We start from the raw sequence: 21675 nt of genomic DNA, 5'->3' as shown, positions 1-21675 counted from the left end.
CCCCCCAACCCCCAATACATGTGTGGATTGATTATTAAGTACCTAATGTCAGTTTCTAATGAGAATGAATTCGAACATAGAACTCGAGCGCATAATTGAATAGCCTTAAAAACTTGAATCACACATTGTTAGACAAATGTAGTGAATTTGTTGAAATTGAATTATAATTGTACTTCTGATTGGTAGAAAGAATTTTTAGTGTACAAGAAATGTAATTGTATATATTGTATTCCCGTATCAATGAAAAGTTTATTTCAGCCAAATATATTTTTCTACATAGTATCACAACAGGTTTCAAACCTAGCTTTTCTTTTTTATTTTGGCAGCCATCCTTGCCGTTGTTTTCTTCTCACTTGGGTAATTCTTCTTCTGACGGCACCAATCCTTTTTATCTACACCATTTTGATCACCCAAATCTTATTTTTGTCTCCACTATGTCTCCAAGAAGTTGAGAGGAGACAACTGAAAGAACTTAAGCAAGGATTGTAAAGACTGATTGCATTGTTCAGCTCAATTAATTATGAGTGGGTTATGTACTTCATTATATAGGCTTTTCAGGATTAGGTAGTTACAGTGTATCTATTATCAAGATTACAATGGGATTCAAATTACAAAATACATAAACCAAAAGCTAAGGTACACGGTGAGGATAGAGTCATGTTGAATGAAGACTCTGGTTCTTCTCAATCTGTTGAAGATTTCATGTGTTATCCAAACTATGATTTGGAGTAGATGAGCGGGAACCATATAATTCGAACTTTGGTTAATGAGTTAACACGGATTGCTGACCTGGAGGACATGTAGGATTAGTAGGTTTATCACTTCCCCCGCAAGTTAAACGATCGTTGTCGAACGGGAAACTTGGAAAAAAGATAATGAAAACGAGTGGGAGACAATCCTTTTGTGAGAAGATCAGTAAGTTAGTCAGTAGTAGCAACATAGCCAGCAACTAACTCTTTGCGCACCACTTTCTCTCTAACATAGTGGTAGTCAACTTTAACGTGTCGCATGCGAGCTTGATAAACAGGATTAGAAGCAATGGCAAGACGCTGATATTGTCACACCATAACCGTGGTGATGTAAGAGAAAGATGAAGGTCATGAAAAATGTGACGGAACCAAGACAAGGTAGCTGCAGTATATGCCAACTGTTGATATTCAGCCTCATTGCTGAAGCGGGAAACACCTTGTCGTTTCTTGGAGCCTCAAGATACTACGTTATCCCCAAGAAAGATACAATAGCCCCTTGTCGAGTAACGGTCATCGAGGTCGCCAGCATAGTCAGCATCAGCAAACGCAATGAGGATAAGATGACTGGGTTTGTATATAATTCCATGATCATGTGTTGCTTTTAAATAATGTAATATACGTTTGACAACAACTCAGTGAGCAGTGGTGGGTGAATGTATATATTGGCAGACCTGGTTGACAGTAAAGGTAATGTCAGGTCGTGTAAAAAAGAGATATTGAAGTGCCCCAACTACCCTTCGAAAATCAATGTCATCCAACAATGGTTCGCCCCCATATAAACTCAATTTTCGGCCAGTGGCAGCATGAGTGGTGAGTGTTTTGGCATAAACCATTTTTGTCTTGTTGAGGAAGTCCATGATATACTTTGACTGAAAAAGATACCTTGCAATGGGATTCCTCTTGATTTCCACGCCTAGAAAGTAATGTAAAGGTTGAGGTCCTTCATGGAAAACATTTGACCGAGTTGGGCAATAAGATGGGATATGTGACTTGCATTGTTGCCCATAACAAGGATATCGTCGACATAAATCAACAAATAAATAATGGTGGTGCCATTGAAGAAAGTAAAGAGTAATGAATCTACCATAGATGCCTGAAAACCCAAGTGCTCAAGATGTTAAGAAAAACAGTGAAACCAGGTGCGCGGAGCATGTTTCAAACCATATAAAGATTTATGCAAATGACAAACATGTGAAGGGTACTAAGGATCAACAAAGCCGGAAGGCTGGTGCATATACATTTCCTCTGTCAAAAAGCCATGTAAAAATGCATTTCGGACGTTGAGTTAGCGAATGGGCCAGTTATAGTGCAGGGCAATGGAAAGAAGAAGTTTGCTCGTGGCATGAATGACAACGGGGCTGAAGGTTTCACTGTAGTTAATTCCGGCTTATTGATGAAAACCATTTGCCACAAGACGTATTTTGAATCATTGTATGGAACCATCAAAATGCCTCTTAATTTTGTACACTTATTTATTAAGGAAAACATTCATAGATGATTGAAATGGAACCAATGACCACATACCGGTTCGTTGGAGGGCATTAAACTCTTCCGCCATAGCCTGTCTCCATTCTGCATATTTGTTTGCCTGTGTAAAACAAGTAGGCTCAACTACATCATTAGTTGTATAGGAAATAAATGCATATTTGGGATTAGGTTTGTGAATCCCTTGGCATGAGTAATCATGGGATGTGTAGGTAGAGTAGACCTCTAAGATGAAGAGGTGATAGTGCATGTACTTGCATTCTCAGGGTGGGGAGAAACTATGAGATCTAAGGGTAGATTATTGACTAGAAGAGATAAAGATTAGGGAGTGAGGTTGGTAGAAGGGTTGGTACTAATAGGATGTGGGGTAGCAGGAATGATGGAAGAAGTAGGTGGTGAAGCAGAAATTGGCTAAAAAGGTGGCATGTGGGGTTCAATATTTATGATGGTGTTAGGTGAGAAATTAGAAGAATAAGACTGAGTATAGTTGATTTCTTTGTAGGGAAATGTAGTTTCATCAAAGACAACATGACAGGACAAAAAGACTCGACCTGTAGACAAATCTGGACTCATATAACCTTGATGATTTAATGAGTAGCCAAGAAAAACACAACGTTTGGATTAAAACTGTAATTTATTAGAGTTGTATGGCTTAAGATATGGGAAACATGCACAACCAAATACTTTAAGAATATCATACTGAGGAGTTTTGAGAAAGAGTTTTTGAAATAGGGACTCATCATTCAAGATCTTAGTGGGCAAACGATTGATTAAATAAATGGCAATGTGAAAAGCCTTGTCCCAAAAAAGAAGTGGGTAGGGATGAGTGAGCGAGAAGAGTAAGACTAGTTTCAACAATATGACGGTGTTTACGTTCTGAAACACCATTTTGTTTGAGATGATGACATGTGAAGCGATGATGTATACCATGATGAGTCAATAAGGTTTTAAAAGTGTTATTAATATATTCTCCTCCACCATCTATTTGAAAGGATTTGATTGTGGTGCTAAATATGTTTTCAACTAATTTTTTTAAATGTACAAAGGTGGAAAAAAAAAACATCAGATTTTAGTTTTAATGGATACAACCATGAGTATCTAGAAAAATCATCAATAAACACTACATAATACTTAAATCCATTGATAGAAACAGAAGGAGAAGTCCATACATCCGAATGAATCAATTGTAAAGGAAAACTTGACCTAGAACTATACAAACGAAGGGTAACTTATGACTCTTGCCGAGTGGACATGAGTGACAAAAGTCACTAGTTACAACATCATTGACTGGTAATTTATTCCTAGAAATTAAAGAATTCAAAACATAGGGTGATGGATGACTTAATCCAAAGTGCCAAACAGAATTGGACACCCTAGCACCTAGGAATGCAAATACTCCTTTATTGCATTATGAGACACTGGAAAAAGGGTAGAAACCATCCCTACTTGGGCCTTAGAAAGCGTCTTCCCGGTGTGAAGGTCCTGAACACCATAGGAATTTGGATATAAGGTTAGGGAACAATTGTTATCAGTGGTAAACTTATGAATGGATATAACATTGGTGGATGCGTTGGGGAAAAATAATGTGTTGGTTAATTTAAAAGTGGCTTTAGGTGTGCGAAAGCAAAAGTTTCCAATATGAGAGATGTGCAAACCTGTTCCACCTACTACACCATTCACTTGGTTAGTACCATGGTAAGGACGCGGGTTAGACACCTGGGTTGGATCATTTGTTATGTGAGCATTGGCACCAGAATTGAAAAGCCAATTCTAGATAGCTGGAGCACTGGTAGATGCAGGTGGAACACCATCAGCATAGGCTTAAAGTTTTGGCACTGGAACACGCCTTTCATAGAACATGTTGAGACGGTTGAAACAGTCGATTTTCGAGTGACCATGTCTACTACAGATTTGGCATTGAATCCTACCAGTAGGAAAGGGACTCAGAGAAGGAGCATTACCGAGGATACCATCAGGTTGGCGAGAGTGAGATCCTTGATGAGGCCTATGAAGAGAACCTAATGAGTTGCATGGTCAAGATGAAGAGCCACGACCACCATTTGGACTGCCAAGACCTCAAAACCCAAAAGAGGATTTGTGTCCTCGAAAAATAGCATGTAAACGACCGCCATTGTGAACTGCAGCAAAGGCAGTAGGTCAGATGTCAGCAGTGATGCAAAATTCATTTTCTATCATCGTTCAGCACCAAGAATAAGTACTTTCAAAACACTATAGGTGATGCCTCGTCATGGGCTTGGGCGGAGCCAACCGTGCTTTCATAAGCAAGGCCAACATTATTAAGGATAATGCAACAATGTCGAAGTTTAAAACAGGAGCACCATAGAGAGAGAGTATTGGCTAGACAATTAATTTTATCCAAGAATTCAGAAATAGACAAATCACCTTCGTGAGTATTCATCAACTCACTTTGAAGTTGAAGAAGACGACCAGTTAATTGAGAAGCATATCGGTCACATAATGTTGTCCAGGCAAAATGAGGGCTAGTTTTCCCAATTAAAGCAGCAAGGACGGTGGGATGAACTAAAAAGTTGATCCAGGACATCTCAGTAGCATCATGTTGTATACAGGTGTCAAAGTCGGGGTTAACTGTATCAGTGATGTTACCATTTTCATCTTTCAGAAACGCTGAAGGACACTAAATAGTTCCATCTACAAATGAAACAAGGTTTCGACTATGAATGAGAGGAAGCATCTAGGCTTGCCAAAATAGGTAGTTGGTACGATCAAGTTTGATTGTGAGGAAATTTGAGACATTTGCTAAGGGAATGTCATTTAACTTTATCTCTACGATACCATGAAAAAACTTAAGCAAGGATTGTAAAGATTGATTGCATAAGCTCAACTCAATTAATTATGAGTGAGTTATGTACTTCATTATATAGGTTTTCAAGATTAGGTGGTTACAGTGTATCTATTATCAAGATTACAATGGGATTCAAATTACAAAATACATAAACCGAAAGCTAAGGTACACAATGATGATAAAGTCATGTTGAATGAGAACTCTGGTTCTTCTCAATCTGTTGAAGGCTTCGTGTGTTATCCAAACTGTGATTTAGAGTAGATGAGCGAGAACCATATAATTCGAACGTTGGTTAATGAGTTGACGCGGATTACTAACCTGGAGGAAATGTAAGATTAGTAGGTTTATCAACAACTACATGGCATGTGCGCATGGTATGCAGATCTCTTTGAGTGCCAAGAATAAGCTTGGATTTATCGAAGGCAATGCCAAGGAACCGTCTTCCTCTGAGGATCCCGATGCCCAAGCTACCTGGCAGCGCTACAACGACATGATCCTTTCTTGGATCCTTCATTCAATAGAGCTTGATTTTAAGGAATCCGTCTTTTTTTCACCTGTGCTAAAGCCATATGGGACAATCTTTGCGAGAGATTTTCACAAAGCAACGCATCCCGTATTTTCCAACTTAATTGTCACCTTGCCACTATTTTCCAAGGCTCTTCCCCTGTCTTTGCCTACTTTACTCGCCTCAAAGAGCTCTAGGATGAATTCACCTCTTATAGCAATGCATGCTCCTGCTCTTCTGGCACTTAGAATGACCGCCAATAGCTCATGTAATTTCTTATGGGCCTTAACAAGTTGTTTGCTGCCGTTCAAGACCAAATCCTTCAATGAATCCCTTTCCCACTATCTATCAAACGTGTTCCTCATTTTTCAATCCGAGAAACAGTGTACTATCAGCGCCATGCATACCCTCATGCTACCATGGTTATTCAGAGTTCCTCTTGATCTTCTTTGGATCGACCTCTTCTTCAATGCACCTATTGTTACTATGATTTCCACACTCGTAAGACACAAGCTTCAGGGTTATCCCATTGGCCATATTTTTCATGGCCAACCGCGAAGGCATCTTCATTGTTCACCTTCCTCCACCGGTTTCGCTCACAACCCCTCTGCTAACTCACAGCCCAACATCAACCAGTGTGCTCGCACTAGTTCTTCTCCATCTGCACACAATGTGCAGGGCTCTCTCAACCTTCAGGATTTATGTCGCTATGTGGAGTCTATTTGATGCTCAATACAGTCACATTCTAGCTATCATATATGAACCAATTGCTTCATCCTCTTCTGCTCAAGCCCATGTCATTTCCACCGATGATTTTGCTGTTAACGATTGATTCATCTCATGGTCAATAGATCATTGACAGCAAAGCCACGAACCATGCCACCTCATCTCCTTCTTGTTTGATGAATACATCAACCTTTAATTGCCGTTTGTGTCTTTGCTGAGTAGAGCAAAGGCTCCAATCACAATGACAGGTACTTTTCATTTCAATTACTCCATTGATTTGAAAAATGATTTTGTGTGTTCCTAATTTTAAAGTTGATCTTTGATCGGTTAGTAAGCTTACAGACGGGCTCTACTGTTTCGTGACCTTTATTTTTTATTTTTTTTCTTTTCTTCTTAGTATGTTTTGCAGGACTTAGTTTCGAAGGCGATGATTGGTGTGAAAAAGTGATATGGTGACCTTTACTACCATGTGGCCCTTGCATCTTCCATTCGAACCTGTTAATCTCTCTGCAACATCATCACGATTTCATCCTCTCTTTGGCACAGCCGTCTAGGACACCCTTCTTCTGCCTGCTTGCAAGTCTTAGCTCCTAAGTTTCTTAATTGTTCTTTGGATTTTCGTCATGTTTGTGATATTTGTCCATTGGCGAAACAAACTCATCAACCTTTTGGTTTAAGTTCTACCTCAAGAACTTTACCCTTTTCTTTAATTCATTGTGATATTTAGGGTCCAAGTCTTAACCCTTCTCTTACCGAAGCTCATTACTTTTTAACTATTGTGGAGAAATTTTACATGAGGGAAATAAATATGATACAACAAATCCTTAAAAGAAAATTTACCTAGTACTACCCAATTTAATAATAAAATTCAAAGCATCGATAATGAAAGAAAATTTAATTCTCTTTGAGATTTTTTTAACATGGAGTTCTTTTCCAAACTTCTTGTGTTTACACGCCCAACAAAATGGCGTTGTTAAGCGCAAACATAGGCACCTTCTCAAAACCGCTCGAGCCCTTCGTTTTCAATTTCATCTTCTCAAATTTGGGGTGAATGTGTTCCCACCGTTGCATATAGCATCAATCGCTTACCTACTTGCCTTCTCTATGTCTCCTCCTGGTCTACGGAGACAAGGAAGAACCTTATGTGTCGCCTCAACAAATCACTTTATGGTCTCAAGCAAGCTTCTCGGCAATGGTTTGCTAGATTTTACGATGCCATTCTTTTTGTTGGATTTAAACAATTCAAAGTTGACTATTCTTACGATCTTATCTTGTTTCGATTTTATTTATTAACCTTCATCCAGAAGTAACATTTTCATTTTTCCTTCTAGGCCTTGCTCATTTATATGGATATATTGTGATTACAGGCAATGATATGGCTGCTATTGATTCCTTAAAATCTTTTCTCTGTAACCGTTTTCAAATTAAGGATCTAGGTGATTTGAAGTGTTTTTTTAGTATTGAGGTCTCTTGATTCAAAAGTGGCATTCATATTTCTCAGTGTATATATGCATTAGAGATTGTCAAGATTATGGTTTTCTAGGAGCACAGCATGTTGCTTCCTATGGAAGATACAAAACTATGCAATAAAGGAGAACTTCTCAAGATCTAGAAAAGTATCGACGTCTAGTAGGAAGGTTAGTTTATCTCACAACAATCCGTCCAGATATTACCTACCATTTACATGTTCTGAGTCGTTTCATGCATGAGTTACGGATCCCTCATATGGATGTTGCACTTCATGTTGTTTGTTACTTAAAGTCCACTCCAGGTCAAGGCTTATTATTTCGTTCTAACAATCAAACCCAGTTAACAACTTATTGTGATTCTGATTAAGCAGGTTGTCTTATTACTCATCGCTTGACTATTGGCTACTATGTGTTTTGGGTGGAATTCCTTGATTACATGGTGAATAAAAAGACATAAAACCTCTCTCTCTCTCTCTCTCTCTCTCTCTCTCTCTTATGCTGAAGTAGAATGTAGGGTTTTGGTTGGTGCTAGTTGTGAGGTAATTTGGTTACATTTTCTATTGGAGGATTTGTGCATTCCTTTAACTGATTCATCTCTTTTATTTTGTGATAATCAAGCGGCATTGTTTAGTGGCCATCCTATTTTCCATGAGCGAACTCACCATATTGAGATTGATTGTCATTTTATACGTGATAGGGTTAATGGCACGATGGCTACTAGACATGTTGGTACAACATAGCTACTAGTAGACTTGTTTATGAGGCCGCTTGGAAATGAGAAGTTTTCAACTATGCTACACAAGTTGCATCCATTCTCCAATATGAAAGGGAGTGTTAAACAAATATGATAAATTAGTTAAAATTAAATTATAATTGCAATTGCACTCTTGACTTGGAGAAGAAATTTTTGGTGTACAAAGAATGTAATTGTTTATATTGTATTTAGGTATTAATGAAAGGATTACTCTAGCCAAATATAATTTTCTGCACAAATCTCTGGCATAATCTATTTCTTAGACAGAATTATCACTAGACGGTTGAACATATATTAAGTAGTGGATGCACTTTACTACTTTTTGTTCAGAGTTGTCCCACATCGATGAGAGACAATGTTTGCTATGTGCTTATATGATCTTGGGCTACTCCCTATATTGCCAGTTGGTTTTATAGTGGAACTGCAATTTCATCATGGTATCAAAGCAAGATTGTTCACGTGTGAAGTCCAACGGCCACATGCGCGTGATGCGAGAATTACTTGACACTCAAATTAAACCCTCGTTTGACAATTGTAGTAGAATGGATAAGTGAGGGATCGTTCTAGACCGGGGATTAGGAGGGCTTGCTAAAACCTTCTAAAGTGACTTAAAAACATAAAAACTAAATTAAAATACTCTTAACAAGACTACTATGACTCAGAATGGCTTTGAAAAACTCAAATTGTCTAAAACAATCAAATTGACTCAAATGGAAGCTAGAACTTGATTTAGATGAATTTGCATTTATTTATGACTCCAAAAGCTTAAAGATACAAAAATAAAACATAAACGAATGATTAAGACTTAACAAAATAGGGGGGGGAATTGTGGTTGGACGATATTAAATTAAAAAGACAGAATATAATTAAAGGCAAAATGTAAATATGAATAAAAATATGGATGATGGAATAGCCAAGGGGTTCTTCTCCACACATGTTACACTTGCATACAAAATTGATTCTCAGTTGGTCTTTCGATAAGTTGTGAAACTCAATGCTCCAAGTTAATTAGGTCCGCTTAAATTAACTTTCAGATTTCCCTAGATTCGTTGGATTGAATGGAATACGCATTACAACCAAATTATTCTTAATCAAAGTCCCTAACTATGGAATACGCATGATAGAGACATTCAACAAAGATCATTAAGTTCAACGGAAATCATAAACATTGACGAGGCATTCGTTACTATGGAATACGCATGAAACTTATGCCAAGAATTCGTTTAACGCGATTGTTTATAAGCAACCTCCACTACTTGTGAATATAAGTTCATAACGATTAGATGAAATTCACTTATATTCTAGCGTCATATTCATGCATGAAAATTAAGCGCGCATTCTTAATAAACATTCATAAATAAATTATCAATCAAACGGTTAAACAAATTGAATCCACAACTTATGAAATTCCAACGAAAGTTAATCAATTCATATTGCAAATATAAACATAGTTTTGAATCACCCCCTAGCTAAAGGGGGTTTAGTTCCTCATAAGTTTGAAATCAAAGAAACCCCTAAACATTCCAACAACTCAAACTTGAATTGTATGAACGTTTAGGCACTCTTCTCTTCCACTCTCATACGTACAAAACAAAGAGAATTAAATTTAAACTTTGAAATCAAAGAAACACCTAAACATTCCAACAACTCTAACTTGAATTGTATGAACGTTTAGGCACTCTTCTCTTCCTCGTTGTTGTAGCACAAGGTCTAAGGGGAGCTTTGGGGATTATGTGAAGTGTTTTGGAGGGATGGGAAGTGGTTGGAGATGGAAGAAAAGATGCAAAATGGAAAGAAACTCACGGCTAGGGAAGGAATGGAAGTGTTTGTGGTGTGTTGTGTATGAAATGAGATGCTAATTGAATGAATGAATGCAAGGGTATTTATAGGAGTAGTGGAGGGAACATATGGCTATGTCATTTGTAGGTGAAGTAGGTGGATGTTGTAGGTGAAGTAGGTGGATGTTGTAGGTGAAGTGGATGTTGTAGGTGAAGTAGGTGGATGTTGTAGGTGAAATAGGTGGATGTTGTAGGTGAAGTGGGTGGATGTTGTAGGTGAAGTAGGTGGATGTTGTAGGTGAAGTGGATGTTGTAGGTGAAGTAGGTGGATGTTATGTTAAGTGATAAGTGATAAGTGATATGATATGTGGTTATGATATGATAAGTGGTTAAGTGGTGATGATAAGTGATAAGTGATTAAGTGATATGATATGTGGTGATGATAAGTGATAAGTGCATGTGGGTTAACTAATGAAGGAAATGCATGTGCAATGACAATGTGTTAGAATGGATGTGTGTTATGCATGGCATGATTGGGATTAGGAAAGGTTTAAATGTCCTAAAACTAAAGAGAACAAGGTTCCAACACTTTGGCTCCAATTAGGTCTTCAATTTCGTCCAACACTTTGGCTTCAAGCATAAGCTATCCGTCCTTAGCCCAAAAGTGCTCCAAAAGTCTCCAAAATGCATCTTTTTGCTCCTTTAGCCCTTTGGAACTACAAACACAAGAAAATAGCTTAAAGTACTAAAATAACTAAAGAAACATAACGTAAATGTACGAGAACAAGCCATTTAAGTCGCATAAATATGCTCCTATCAAATACCCCCACACTTAGCTTTTGCTAGTCCTCGAGCAAAACAGAAAAACAAAACAAAAAGAACAAAACACAACCTACACCTTCCAACAATCGTATCAGGGACTTCCAATGCACATGACAAGTTAAAAATCATTATTCTCACAGATTTGAGCCATCTTTACACTTAAGTACATTCTTAATCATAGTCACCACATACTAGTTCACAATTAAGCAATTAAAACACATTTCAAATGTAGTAACATGCCTTTAGAGAATTCCCTCAATTTCTTACTAGATGTACTCTCGTTTTTCACACAGATTTTCTGACTACACACCCTACACTAGGTATATGTGAGAAGATTGATGTAAACATGTAGACGAACACTCACATATGTTATAATAAGGAAAGCATTTTCTGGAGTTAATAAGCATGTTTAGATATGATCTCATGAATGGAATGCTACTACTTAGACGCGAGAACCAGTGACACCATAAGCTCATACCAAGTTCAAACTCCACAATTGAAATACATAACACTCAATATAGAAGTCAAAGGGTAGTAACGGGGCTAGGGTATTGGCTAACAATGAAAGGTGAAGGATAAACAAACATTCTTAAAGCAATAGTGAGCAAAGTATTGAATTAGACACTTAGAATTCCCTTAAGAACGCAGAAGTCAACTTTGAACACCCAAGGGAAAATCACACAAAACTTAGGGCCATATTCAACTTTTTGGACCCTTTCTTCAACCATCAACGCTCGTGAGTTCATTCTTACTTATTTTCACTCCTTTTTTTTTTTTTTTTTTTTTTCTTTTTTTTTTTTTTTCTTTTTTTTTTTCTTCTTTTTCTTTTGAATCTCAAAACATACATATAAACGTAAGAACAAACTTTTACTCCCCCACACTCATTTTCTTGCATAATGTAACTCAAAAGGAATTCATTTAAGTCATGCTCACTAAACTTTAAGAACAAGGGTATAGGAAAGTCCTACTCTAAGCTAGGTAAGGGGTGATGTGGGTAAACAAGGAATAAAGGCAAAACGAGGCTCAACGGGGTTAAAACTTACAACATATACGAAGTATGGGAAGTAAGGCTATTTGGCTATGGTGGTGGTCACTACACAACTTCTTCTTGAATATGTGTTATGCAAATCAATAACATGCTTTGAATGAAATGGGCATGAGTTCTAGCATTTGGAACTATATGATGAAACGCCTTCTAAGTAGTAACCAAACAAAGAATAATGAGATCATGCAACGACTTTAGAAAACAAGAAATCACAGATTATACTCTCCAAAGAACGTTATAGGCTCAAGTCTCTCAGGGTTGTAGCGTTTGTTTGAGTTCCTTCCTTCAAGCATGTTACAAAAACGAATTTTTCTTTTATGATTGCATGTGAAGTCATACATTATAACCATAACCAAGCATATACCAAGAGTAAATCAAACTTTCATCCATGTTTATAACTCTTTTTAACAGTCATGCAATTACAAACCAAATCCTCATTATTGTGTTGGAAGGTACCCTAAGACACAAACATACAAAAACGACTCAAAACACTCTTTTTAGGCTTTTCAAAACAATTTTTTCAAATTTTTATGGTATTTTCGGAGTTATAAAAACAAAACATACTAAAACACTCTAAAACAACTTAAAACACCTTAAAACAGTAAGGAACAACATTTGAAGTTATGGGCGATAAAATCCCACGAATTTGCATTAACAACATTAGTTACCCCCCCACATTTAAATCAAATATTGTCCTCAATGTTTTAAGCTTAAAATCATACAAAGCATAAGTAAACACACAAAAAGCATTTAAACATACTAAACATGGCATAATATGATTAACAAAGAGAAGAGTTTAGGGACGCAAATCTGGTTATAGAGTGTAAATTCCAACTTCTCCTTGATAATTGCATTGAGGCTTTATCTTGGTGATTCCACAGGCTTACTCTTGAACTGGTTTCTGCCCATCGTTGATTTTCCTTTGTGCTACTTCTTGAACTGGGCAGCATGATGGTTCTTTTGGTCTTCCCCGAAGGTCTGAGCTTTCCCCCTTTATCTGTTTCTTTGTTCAATCTTTGCAGGAGTGGTCCCTTCTCTGGAAGTGTATCAACCGTTGAAGATGACTACTCGAGAGCAACGCTAGGTAAGCAATCAGGAATAGGTTCCAGGCAGTTGGCTCCAGATCGGAAGACTGACTCCAAGTGCCGGCTGATTGCTTCTTTCACTTTGCCATGCGAGTAAGAACAAGGACAAAGAAAAAGACAGGGAAAGAGCATGATATGAGATACTTTTGCTTTTGACCTTTATGATATGAGATACCTTTGCTTTTGAAGAAGCGGTGCATGAATCAGCACATGCATTTCCTCCTGGGTCATCTTTACTCCAGGCGTCTGGTATCATCTTTGGGGAAGAAGAAAATTTTGAGTAATTCAAAAGGCTTTGCTGGGAGTGCGCCCTCAGAGGTGAGAGAGAGTTGGTGGGCATTTTCTTCAAGTCTGCCTTGCCATAAGAGATGAAGGTCGACAAATATAGGGATTTTCTGAATAGAAAGTGGTGGTACTGCTCTTTTACCCTTTGTCGACAGACGTCTCTTCGATTTCTGAACGAACGGCTCTTCGATTTCTGCATGGCAAAAGTAGTCACGGGTGCGGCTCTTTTGACAAAGCTGCACGCGTTTTCTGAAAAGCAGAGAAAGCGTCGCCGAACTTTGCGCTTGTCGGCTAAAGACGTGTAATTGAGATGATGGCCTCCACGTGTTATCAGCTTTGTCAGATATCTTTTGACAAAGCTGAGCGCGTTTTCTGAAAAGCCGCGAATGCGTCGTCGAAATTTGCGGAGGAAAATCCGGATCTCTGAATCGGTGGACGCGTCGCCATGGCTTTTTATGGAGCTATCGATCACCCCAACAAATACACTCTGAAGAAATCCCATTCTTGAAAAATCGACTCCGGCCCTTTGAGAATTAATTCCATCCACCCCTTGAACACTTTTGAAAAATGGCAAACTCATCGAACCTTAGCTTGGAATTGAGCCTTAGCAGTGATACGGGCGCGCCGCGTCAAGGTAACGTATGGCGCCCTTCTTTCTTTTCTTCTAACGGTCCTCTCACAGGTGAAGACTCCGTGATGCAGGACGCCACAACAGCTACAATAGTAGCTAAGAACCTCCTCACTCCAAAAGATAGTAGGCTGCTGTCAGGACGATCCGATGAGTTGGCCGTTCAAGAGTCCCTCGCACTTAGTGTTCAGTGTGCGAGCTCTGTGTCCAATATGGGCCAACGCCTGCTTGCCCGCTCCCGTCAGGTGGAATCATTGATGGCAGAGGTGGAAAGTCTCAAGCAAGAGATCAAGCAGCTGAAGTATGAGAATAGAAGTTTGCATGTGCTTGCAAACAACTATTCAACGGGCATGAAGAGGAAGCTTGATGAGCTGCAAGAATCCAATGTTCGAATGCAAAGTGACCGTCAAAGTGACCGTCAAAGGCTTTCGGCTTACTTCCAGAGGCACATTTTTCCTGGCTCGTCCAGCGTTTGGCCAAGTATTGGGGCCTGGAATGCTCCCGCTCCGATGCCTTCTGCTCCGATGCCTTCTGCTCCGATGTCTTCTGCTCCGATGCCTCCTGCTCCGAGAGTTTTGCCCAGTAGTGGGGCTTCAAGTAAACGCCCTTTGTGAAGGCTCCATCTTTCTTTGTTTAGCAGTGCCTATCAATAAACAAAACATTTTCTTAATGTTACAATCATAGACTCACAGAATTAATAAACAAACAAACAATAACAACTAAACAACCTAACAAGTCAAAAACGAAATAGCAACAAAGAAAAGAATTTTAATAATTTTTTTTTTTTTTTTTTTTTTTTTTTATTTATATTTTTTTTAAAATTTTCGGAGTTTTATACCAAGACACTATAAAACACACTAAAACACTCTAAAAATGCTTAAAACAGCAAGAAACAACATTCTAAGTGATAGGTGAATAAATCCCACGAAATTCATGCAAATACAAATTGTTTACCCCCCCACACTTAAATCAAACTTTGTCCTCAATGTTTTAAGCAGAAAGTCACAACAGAGCAAGCAAATAAACAAATACGAGAAAGAAAGCAAAGTAAAGTCCGTAAAGAAAAAGAAAGGAATAAAAATAAGTTTCTTAAAGGGGTTTCCAAGTTCTTCTCTATTCGGATGCATGGGTTGCCTCCCACTAAGCGCTTTCTTTTACGTCTTGCAGCCGGACGGTACCTCCGTTTAAGCTTGACTAGGTTCCACGGCATGGAGGGGTACCTCCTCCACAACATGCTCCTCAAATGTCTCGTAATAGGGCTTCAATCGATGCCCATTCACTTTGAATTCTTGCTGCGTCCTTGAACTTTTGATTTGCACTGCACCATGAGGGAAAACATTAGTAACAACAAACGGGCCAATCCATTTGGAACGCAACTTACCAGGAAACAAACGTAGGCGAGAGTTAAAAAGTAACACTTTCTGCCCAACTGTGAAGGTCTTGGTTCGAATCATTTTATCATGGAATGCTTTGGTCTTGGCTTTGTACATCCGGGCATTCTCATAGGCTTCATTCCGAATCTCCTCAAGTTCATTCAATTGGAGCTTCCTATGAACTCCCGCTGCATCTATGTCCATGTTGAAAATTTTCACGGCCCAATGTGCCTTGTGCTCTAACTCTACAGGCAAATGACATGGCTTACCATAGACGAGCCGAAAAGGTGACATCCCAATGGGTGTTTTGTATGCCGTACGATATGCCCACAGTGCATCATCTAAACGTAAGCTCCAATCCCTCCTTGTTGGTCCAACGGTCTTCTCCAAAATTTGTTTGATTTCTCGGTTAGACACCTCGGCTTGGCCATTTGTTTGAGGATGGTAAGGTGTGGAGACCTTATGGTTGACATGGTACTTTCTTAGCAACGCCTCAATGGTCCGATTGCAAAAGTGAGACCCTCCATCGCTTATGATTACTCTCGGCATTCCAAACCTAGCAAAAATGTTAGTTTTTACGAAATCTGCAACCACCTTAGAATCATTAGTACGGGTGGCTTTTGCTTCCACCCATTTAGAAACATAATCAACGGCTAACAAGATATAAGTGAAACCATAAGATGGAGGGAAAGGGCCCATGAAATCAATGCCCCAAACATCAAAAATTTCAACATTAAAGACAGGGGTTTGCGGCATTTGGTCCTTGGTACCTATGTTACCCATTCGTTGGCAACGATCACAAGACATACAAAAGGTTCTAGCATCCCTAAATATAGTCGGCCAATAAAAACCACATTCTAGAACCTTAAGGGCAGTGCGTTGTGTGCCAAAATGACCACCACATGCATATGTGTGACAAAAGCTTAGAATTGAGTGAAATTCAGAATCATGCACACATCTACGTACAATTTGATCTGAGCAATACTTCCACAAATAAGGGTCATCCCAAACATAGAAACGTGCATCATTTTTAAGCTTATCACGTTGGTGCTTGTTTAGTTCATTGGGAATTTGTTTAGCCACCAAGTAATTCACTAAATCTGCATACCATGGTTCACTTACCTCAATGGATAGCAGCTGCTCATCGGGAAAAGTTTCAGGGATAGGTACGGCATGTTCATGCTCCTCGTGGATCATTCGGCTTAAATGGTCAGCCACTACATTCTCACTTCCTTTCTTATCCCGGATTTCAATATCAAATTCTTGAAGAAGAAGAATCCAACGGATAAGCCTCGGCTTTGCTTCCTTTTTCGTGAGCAAGTACCTCAAAGCTGCATGATCAGAATAAACGATTACTTTAGTACCAATTAAATATGAACGGAATTTATCTAAAGCAAAAACCACAGCTAGAAGTTCTTTTTCCGTCGTGGAGTAGTTCAATTGGGCATCATTGAGAGTCCGAGAGGCATAGTATATGACATGCGGCCGCTTGTCTCTTCTTTGTCCTAGAACAGCTCCTAATGCATAGTCGGATGCATCGCACATGAGCTCGAACGGAAGGCTCCAATCTGGAGGTACAATAATGGGGGCCGAGACTAGCTTCTCCTTGAGTTGGTTAAATGCCGAATTACACTCTTCATCAAACTTGAATGGCACATCTTTTTGAAGCAATCGGCAAAGAGGGTTGGACATCTTGGAGAAGTCCTTGATAAAACGCCTATAGAACCCTGCATGGCCAAGAAACGAACGTACCTCTCTAACCGAAGTAGGAGAGGGTAAGTGACGTACAAGGTCTATTTTCGATTTATCTACTTCAATTCCTTTTTCTGAAACAATATGTCCTAAAACTATACCTTGTTTCACCATAAAGTGACATTTCTCCCAATTCAAGACAAGGCTAGTTTCGACACATCGTTTCAAAAAAAGGATGTTGTAGGTGAAGTGGGTGGATGTTGTAGGTGAAGTAGGTGGATGTTGTAGGTGAAGTGGATGTTGTAGGTGAAGTAGGTGGATGTTATGTTAAGTGATAAGTGATAAGTGATATGATATGTGGTTATGATATGATAAGTGGTTAAGTGGTGATGATAAGTGATAAGTGATTAAGTGATATGATATGTGGTGATGATAAGTGATAAGTGCATGTGGGTTAACTAATGAAGGAAATGCATGTGCAATGACAATGTGTTAGAATGGATGTGTGTTATGCATGGCATGATTGGGATTAGGAAAGGTTTAAATGTCCTAAAACTAAAGAGAACAAGGTTCCAACACTTTGGCTCCAATTAGGTCTTCAATTTCGTCCAACACTTTGGCTTCAAGCATAAGCTATCCGTCCTTAGCCCAAAAGTGCTCCAAAAGTCTCCAAAATGCATCTTTTTGCTCCTTTAGCCCTTTGGAACTACAAACACACGAAAATAGCTTAAAGTACTAAAATAACTAAAGAAACATAACGTAAATGTACGAGAACAAGCCATTTAAGTCGCATAAATATGCTCCTATCAGCGCGCCACGTCACCCAGTTGTTGTCCATGTGTAGGCTTGAAAATCCACCACACGTGCGGGGGCATGTTGAGTGTTGTCCCACATCGGTGAGGGACAAGGTTTGCTATGTGCTTATATGGTCTTGGGCTACTCCTCATATTGCCAATTGGTTTTATGGTGGAACCTCAATTTCATCATAGTATCAGAGTAAGGTTGTCCACGTGTGAAGCCCAACGGCCACACGCGCGCCGCGTCACCCAGTTGTTGTCCACGTGTAAGCTTGAAAATCCGTCATACGTGCAGGGGCGTGTTGAGAATTGTCCCACATTGGCGAGGGACAAGGTTTGTTATGTGCTTATATGGTCTTGGGCTACTCCTCATATTGCCAATTGGTTTTATGGTGGAACCTCAATTTCATCTCTTTTAAGATCATAATTCAGTGCATTTGCCTTTCTCAAGCCAGAAGAATGTGCATCAGCCAACCCAGGTGGAATAAACATAAATCAAGGAGCAAAATCCATTGCATCACTAATATAAATTCCTAATATTACCAAACATAAGTCAGGTCTGGCACTTTCCAGGAACCACAAGCGATATCAAGTGCCGACTGGCTAGGGTTGATTAAAAGGGCAAAATTAACGAACGATAAGGATGAATGGATCTAAGCATCATAGCAATATTGGCAGTGTTGGGCGTGACAGTGTTGGGTTCACCACTTTTCATTATGTTCCCCACTAAATCCTCTGGGCGTGGGCACTCAACACACTGAAAGAAATTAGACTTTCAAAGAAGAAATGACAACTCCAAATTGGAGAAATGGAATTTTTAAGGCGAAAGTGGGAAACTTTTTCACCGTGTAGGGTTTTGATTCAAGGTGAAGAATGATGATAAGAAAGATTTAGGAAGGAGGCTCAACTTTAAACTATAGCCCTCAAGGATGACTTTTATGCATGGATACCAAATTTGTTTAAGAAGTCTATAGCACAAGGATGAAAAATATGTTAGTGGGGAAGGTGAGGATCATATGAAATGAATGTGGCACTCACAACTATCACATAATTCATCTGCTTTATTGCAGCCTTCCCTTGATTTTCTTTTTGTACTAGTAATCATTTCATAATTACAAGGATTTCAGGTATAGTGGTTAAGATATTTATCTCCACACCTAAAGTTTTAGCCTTGATTTTTCTTCCCTTAATATCCCACTAGCCTTCATGCACACGCTCATTTTTTAAATTACAACGTATTGCGCGCGATTTGCACGTTTTAAATATATTTATATGTGTAAATTGACAAAAAATGAGCGCGTGCAAAAGACATTTTTTAAATTACAACGTACTGCGCACGATTTGCACGTTTTAAATATATTTATATGCGTAAATTGACAAAAGAAAAGTCAAATATTTGAAGTAAATGAATAATTTTAGATCATGCTAGAAGAAACCCCTCATAAACCAATTAAAGCAGCTAAATTTATATAATAAAATCGGTTTCTATTGAATTTACATTAAGAATAGAGAAAATAATATTTAATAAATAATTGATTGAATCACATTATTGCTAGCTCATTGTGGAACTAAGCACATCCCCTCTCCCTTAGTGTAGATAACATCGTTTATTTAAAAAAAAAAAAAAAAAAAAAACAATCATTTGATAATTAATTTAATCACATTATTATTCACATGTCTAAGGCCTTTTTTTATAAAGAAAATAATATTTAATAAACAACTGATTGAATCACATTATTGTTAGCACATTGTGAGGCTAAGCCCATCATTTTTCCTTAGTGTAGATAATATTGTTTGTTAAAAAAAAAAAAAACAATTATCTGACAACTTATTTAATTACATTATTATTTAAGTGTGAAAGACATTTATTATAAACAACATTACACGCCTCTTAAGATGTTTTGAACATAATATTCATAATTTTTCTTATTCTTTATTATATTTTTCTTTTCCCTTTACGTGAGCATCATCAACTTTCACTCATCCTTCTATTTTTTATCCTTTTCTCTTTTCCCACTTATATTTATATTATATTTTATGATGATTAAATTACCAAATTACCCTTATATTATTTGATATATTATATTGGACTGGTTTTGGATTTTTTTGATTGAGGGGCAATTTTTTTCCTAATATTTTTGTCGAAGCCTACAGTCAAACTTCAAACACGGCAAATCATTGTCCTAGTAAAACACAATTAACATCAAATTACCATCCATAATTTCAAAATTAGCAGCCTAATTATTACCAATCCAACGGCCAAAGAATCGAGTTAAAATCCCAACGGCTGCGATTGATTTAGTCAACTGGGGTGTGGCTGGTTGGCCCATCGGACTGTTTCGGAATCTAATCCAACTTCCCCAGAAATATCTGACTGCTGCCCGTAGTCAGTCCCAGTGACTGCCCGAACACTGACTCGTCAGCACCCAGTCTCGCTCCGGGCAGCTCCAAACTCCAAAGCTCTCTCTCTCTCTCCTCCCTCTTCTCTTTCTCTCCCTACACTTGGAAATACATAAATGTGAAACCTTTCCTTCGGCGAGCAATGGAGGCCGCCACCTTCTGCCTTCAGGTGAAGGTGGCTCAAAGATATTGCTGAATGAAGTGTTCCCATTGACTCCATTGATAAGAGAGAAACAGAGAGGAGGAGGGGAGAGAGAGAGAGAGATTGGTCAGGGGTTGAGTTGCAGAGAGAGTGACGAAGCTGTTCCGAGCCGTACACTTTGGGGAGCTGGACACTGTGGAAGCTGTGTTAGAGAGTGACACAACTCTCCTCGGCCACTCCACCGTCTACGACCGCCACTCTGCTCTTCATATCGCCGCCGCTAACGGCCAGATCGAGGTGGATTCTTCATTTGCTTCATTGGGATTTCATCAAATCAGTGATTGTTCCCAGTTTTTCTGGATTTTGGGCAAATGGGTTTTTCTGGGTTTTTTATTCTTGGTGGGAAATAACTTTTATTTTTCGGAAATCTTTACGCGGTTTGAATGTTTGATTAATGACAGAGAAAACTGGAGAGAAAATTGAAGAGATAGGTAGAAAGATTGTCAGGAGAGGATCAACTTTCTCTCTTGGGCCGAGTCCAAATTTCGGTGGGATTGGCCGGAATCAGCAAAACTCCGCCAGTCACTGTTCTAGGCTCCAATTTTTGAACACTGTTGATTATGAGGTGTGGGTATCACATCAGATGGAAGAGAGTTCTGATACGAATCTATAGGCTCCAACCTTGCGTGATTTCGTTACCGTATGAAAAAGTTACGATGAAATTAAGTTTTGGAGTGGAAGAATGCAGGAGGGAGGAGGATAAGAACAGCAGTGCAGCTGCTGATCTGCACGCAGGAAGGAAGGTGACTTGTTTGGTATTTTTCTATGACAAAATAATAATTATTTAAAAATACTGTTTATATGACCAAAATATGTCTGAATTATTTGATGTATTATTTTGAACTTCTTACTAAGTTTTTAGTCTTGAGGGCATTTGTGTTCAAAAAAATTTGTCGAAACCAGTGACACCAAAATTGGCATTTGGCTTTATATATAAAAGATATTCCCATGTATTAAAAAAATACAATTAACAACTCGTCTAGTATAATATACAATGTTATCCATTTATTGTCCAACAACATAATTTTTAGTAATTGATATTTAGAACGTTAAAAT

The 21675-nt window shown here is 38.5% G+C and overlaps 1 long non-coding RNA gene across 1 annotated transcript; it reads left to right on the top strand.

Annotated features, from left to right (window-relative positions):
• Window positions 1-20239: 20239 nt before the first annotated feature.
• LOC137729985 (uncharacterized) lies at window positions 20240-21487 on the top strand. Its single transcript, XR_011068069.2, has 2 exons — window positions 20240-20856; window positions 21021-21487. It is a non-coding gene; the product is annotated as an uncharacterized LOC137729985 (long non-coding RNA).
• The last annotated feature ends 188 nt before the right edge of the window (window positions 21488-21675 follow it).

This window comes from Pyrus communis, chromosome 10 (assembly GCF_041283825.1).
Source record: "Pyrus communis isolate YQ-2024b chromosome 10, ASM4128382v1, whole genome shotgun sequence".
In the NCBI taxonomy this organism is placed as follows: domain Eukaryota; kingdom Viridiplantae; phylum Streptophyta; class Magnoliopsida; order Rosales; family Rosaceae; genus Pyrus; species Pyrus communis.
This window is presented reverse-complemented; position numbering and strand designations above follow the sequence as displayed.